Source organism: Vulpes vulpes, chromosome 6, assembly GCF_048418805.1.
Source record: "Vulpes vulpes isolate BD-2025 chromosome 6, VulVul3, whole genome shotgun sequence".
Taxonomy (NCBI): Eukaryota; Metazoa; Chordata; class Mammalia; order Carnivora; family Canidae; genus Vulpes; species Vulpes vulpes.
In genome coordinates, this window is record NC_132785.1 from 35,957,378 (window position 1) to 35,962,728 (window position 5,351).

At 43.0% G+C, this 5,351-nt stretch overlaps 1 pseudogene; it reads left to right on the top strand.

The window, feature by feature from the left end:
• Positions 1 to 965: 965 nt before the first annotated feature.
• Positions 966 to 2,824, top strand: LOC112910241 (tissue-type plasminogen activator pseudogene; annotated as a pseudogene).
• Positions 2,825 to 5,351: the final 2,527 nt, after the last annotated feature.

Sequence of the window (5,351 nt, forward strand, 5' to 3'; positions counted from 1 at the left end):
CTTCAGCTCAGGTCATGATCTCATGATGGAGGGGAGGTGGGTCCTGGGATCTAGCCACATGGGGCTCCCTGCTCATTGGGGAGTCAACTTCTCCCTCTGCCTCTGCTGCTCCCCTCCAGTCTGCTCATGCTCTCTCTCTCTCTCAAATAAATAAAATCTTTATAAAAAAGTCTAAATTTGCTAGTGTCAGCATATTAAGTTTTTATTTCCAATAACATAAAATTAAAGTATACGTATAATATGTTTATTGACAAAGTAGATTCTAAAGTAGATTAACTTCAGGATCTTCTCCTTTCCTTTTTAATTGTACCCTCTGCATGTAGGTGAAGATTTATGACTTTCTTAACATCCGGTTTATGAGGATGAAAAATAACCTATACTGTATAGTATCCCTATTTTTTATAATAGAGACTTGCTCAGATTACCTTTGAGCAAGTTAGAGACAGAAACATATAACCCCCATCAAATAAATATTTTTTTCACATAAGTTTAAAGTTGTTTCATCCTATTTAAATTATTATTCTTGGGACGCCTGGGTGGTTCAGTGGTTGAGCGTCTGCCTTTGGCTCAGGCCCTGATCCTGGGGTCCTGGGATCGAGTCACTCATCCCCATAGGGAGTTTGCTTCTCATTCTGCCTATGTCTCTGCCTATCTCTCTGCATCCCTCATGAATAAAAAATAAAATTAAAAAAACTAAATTCATTATTCTTGGATACTTCTAGGAAGTTTCACAGTATAATCAGTTCTCTGCCTATTTCAATAACAAGAAAATAAATTAGCAAATGATTATCTTTAACTCTTTTGTAAATTATAAAAAGTATATGATGTTTTAGGCTGGCAAGAGATAATTTTTGTTTGTTTGGCTCTAATTAATAAAAAATAAAGAAGCATAATGAAAAGAATAGAAAAACTTTAAAAATCACACATAATTTAGTATAAATAATAGCTAATAGATATTAAAACGTATGTATCGGCTCTCCCAGGGAGGCGAGGAAGGCAAGCGGTGGCGAATTCAAGGGACACTGAAGGAACGATGAAGACAGTAAGGAGAAGCTGTGTGCATGCTGCTGCTGCTTTGTGGAGCAGCCCTCACCTTGCCCAGCCGGGAGGTCCACACACGATTCAGAAGAGCAGATCTTACAGAGAGGGAGCTGCAGAGACCAGAAGCCCCCCACGCTGTACGGGCCGAAGGAGTCGTGGCTGCGGCCGGGCCTCGGGGCAACCGCGTGGAGGCCTGCAGGTGCGCGGGTGGGCGGCCGCGGGGCCACCCGGTGCCCGTCACAGGCTGCAGCGAGCCCGGGGGCTTCAGCGGCGGGCCGGGCCGGCAGGCTCTGTGTTTCGCGGATTTCGTGTGCCAGTGTCCTGAAGGGTTCCTGGGGGAGACGCTGCGAAATAGAGGCCGGTGCCACCTGCTACAAGGACCAGGGCATCACCTACCGGGGCACGTGGAGCACGGCGGAGGGCGGGGCCGAGTGTGCCACCTGGAACAGCAGCGCGCTGGCCCTGAAGCCCGACCCCATCCGGCTGGGCCTCGGGAATCACAATTATTGCAGAAACCCCGATGGGGACTTAAGGCCCTGGTGCTACGTGGTCCAGGCGGGGAAGTACAGCACGGAGTTCTGCAGCACGCCCGCCTGCCCCGAGGGAGAGAAAGGAGGACTGCTACTTTGGAAAAGGGTTGGCGTACGTGGCACCTACAGCCTCACCACATCTGGTACCTCCTGCCTCCCGTGGAATCCCAGGGTCCTCGCAGGCAAGTTCTACACAACTGGGCCTGGGCAACCACAATTGCTGTGGGAACCCAGATGGGGATGCCAAGCCGTGGTGCATGTGCTGAAGGACCGCAGGCTGACGCGGGGATACTGTGATGTGCCCCAGGGCTCCACCTGTGGTCTGAGACGCTACAAGCAGTTAAGGGAGGGCTCTACGCAGACATCACCTCTCACCCCTGGCAGGCCGCTCTCTGTCAAGAGCAGGAGGTCACCAGGAGAGAGGTTTTGTTTTGTTTGTTTGTTTGGTTGGTTAGTTTTTTTTTGGGGGGGGGGGGATACTGATCAGTTCCTGCTGGGTCCTGTCCGCTGCGCACTGCTTCCAGGAGAGGTTCCTCCCCACCACCTGAAGGTGGTCTTGGGCAGAACATACGGAGAGGTCCCTGGAGAGGAGGAGCAGAAATCTGAAGCAGAAAAGTACATCATCCATAGGAATCTGATGACGACTCTTACAACAAGGGTACTGCGCTGCTGAAACTGCAGTCGGATCCGCTACACTGTGCCAGGAGAGCGATGCTGTCCGCACCGCCTGTCTCCCCGAGGCCGACCTGCAGCTGCCCCACCACCGGGCAGAAGGTGAGCTGTCCGGCTGCGGCAAGCACCACGCGTCTTCTCCTTTCGATTCTGAGCGGCTGAAGGAGGCTCGTGTCAGGCTGGACCCATCGAGCCGCTGCACATCGCGGCATTTGTCTAACAAAACCATGACGAGCAATATGCTGTGTGCCGGAGACACACGGAGTGGTGGAAACCAAGCAAACCTGCACGACGCCTGCCAGGGTGACTCAGGTGGCCCCTTGGTGTGCATGAAGGACAACCGCGTGACCTTGGTTGGCATCATCAGCTGAGACATTGGCTGTGGACAGAAAGACGGTCCAGGTATATATACCAAGGTTACCAATTACCTAGACTGGATTCGGGACAACATGCAACTGTGACCAAGGACATTGAATTCCCTGAAATCATGGGAGACTCTGCTTCCTCCACTTCAGAAGACACATCAAGCCGAGTGCTTCTTCACAGAGCTGAGCCATCACACAGTGTAAGTGGGTGGCAGGGCAGGGGACACCCAGAGGAGAGGGGAGAGGATAGGTTTTCATAGGTACTTCCTATTTTAGAAGTTTTCAGGGCTTAAGATCTGATTTCAGAATGTCAGCCGACAAGACGGATAAATGCCAACCCCTCCTGGAAAACCACCTCGAGGGCAGAAGAGAGGTAGAACAAAAGCCCCACCTCCTTATCTGTCAACATGAGAAGCTTTGGAAGTGGGACCGCAAAGATAAAAGCATGTCTCAGTGAAAAAATAACTAGGTCCTTCAGGAATGAAGGATTGCTTTAGAAATGGAATGTCTATTTATAGGTCACAAGGAAGCCGACAGGGGCCTCCTAATAAGGGATGGGCTGGCTGGCCAGATCATGTTCCTCAACACCACCTTTTAAATCAAATATTTGGCTTTTCCCTTTCTCCACTCTATAGCTCTTGGAAAGAAATCTTTTTGTGTATAGTGTAAGTCCTTTTCTTTATAAACTTCATAATAAAACGGAAGACTTGTATCATTTTAATAACTGATAAACTAGGCTTTAGTATATTTATATCAATCTGTTTTTACTTGTTGCCACATCCATGTATCATACTGTGCTGAAATAAATTTTCACATATTTTCCCAAAATAAAATATAAAATAAAATATATTTATCTTCATAATATTTTAATTGTGACATACAGAATTCCTATAGTTTTTTCTTGTTGCAGATACATTGTATTAGAAAATACTTTACTTACTTAAAAGTGGAGGTTTAGGAAATGAAATATGCAACTTTTATAACATACCTCTGAATTACATTATGAAAATGCAACATGCATTCTTCCTTAAAACCTGCAAATATTTTAAAAATGCAGATTCTCCCATATTATATATTTTATACATATATACATGTATGTGGCTTTGATTTATAACATCAAGATAAGCAAAATAGCTTTATAATGATTTTATTCTTATTCATAAATTGACTTATGAATAAGGATCTATACAGTGAATCAAATTACCTTAGCACTGTAAGTTTTTAAATGAATGATTGAAAAGCAAAAATGCTTCTTTTGGCTTTCAACCTTTTTTTTTTCAAATTAGTACAGTTGCTTGAGAATATGAAAGATAAGCACATGTACAGTTCCTTAATTATGTTGATTATTTCTTTTTAAAGATACATAATTTTTTGAAGTAATAAGTATTAACATGTATATGTGTGTGTGCATCTCTAATGTTTTTATGACTATACACAAAATTTTAAGGTTTGCTAGATCCTTTATTAGAAAAATAGGTAAAATCTATAATTATTTGTCAAATAGGAGCCCAAGTTTTGTGTCTAGAAGTACACTTGCAAAAAGAAAAAAAAAATAAGAAAGAAAGAAAAGAAAAGCATTTATTTGAAAATCACTAAAAAAAATATTTGGGGGTATGAAATTTTGCCTTAATCAACCAAACAATTTAGCTTGCCACAGTTTCATAGATTTAGCAGGAGACTGGTGACTCCTGAGTCAAGGACAAAAGCATGGCAGGCAGTATGAACTTAATTTTTGTGTCTGCTTTCTCTGATCACCTAGTTCCCATAGTGGGAGATTCAGAGGAAGGGTCACCGGATGTTTCATATGTGGTGGTTTGTGTTACAGGTGGAGAATCCTGATCACAGGAAACCCCCGTGTTATAAGAGGGTAACTGTTTGTGAAGGGGTAACTGTCTAATCTTTGCTCTGAAGGAAGATACTGTCTTATAATCCTGGTTAGGAAACACATCTGCCTTCCATCCCAGAAGAAGACACTATCTCTAACTTCCAAGTCCTTTTACTATACAAATATCTTTCAATATAGTCATTAATGTTTTTTCACAAAATATATAGACATACAAGAATCTCATTGATAATCATCCCCTATAGGGGCACCCGCGTGGCTCAGTGGTTGAGCATCTGCCTTTGGCTCAGGTAGTGATCCCAGAGTCCTGGTATCGTGTCTCTCATCGGATGCCCCACAGAGAGTCTGCTTCTCTGTCTGCCTATGTCTCTCATGTGTCTCTCTCTTTGTGTCTCTCATGAATAAATAAATGAATTCTTTAACAAAACAAAACAAAAAAGAATCATCCCCTATAATCTTATACAATGATAACTACATATAATACCAGGGATGTTTATTGCTTTGAGGACTTACAAAACCAGTAAAATTTGAACTTTAATAATTTACTATAAGTAAATAATAAACCAAAGACCACAATTTCACAAGTTAGGTCAAGTAAAAGAATCTGAACAGAGCAGCCATTACTAATTAAGGCTATAAATATTCACTTCAGTAATAAATTAGATTGTGAGAACTTCAAGGTAAAAATTGGACTTTAATCACTTTTGTAATCCTTTAAAATTAAACAGTATACCTCATACTTATTAGCTGCTAGTAGTAGATGTCTCTTATTTTCAAATTCTCTGCATCAATTACTTTGGATAAATGCCCACCTTTACACTGTGTGAGTCTGGTAGACTGCCAATAACCAGACCCACAAGAGGCCAAAAGTCTTAGAACAGTAACTGGCACAGAGAGAGT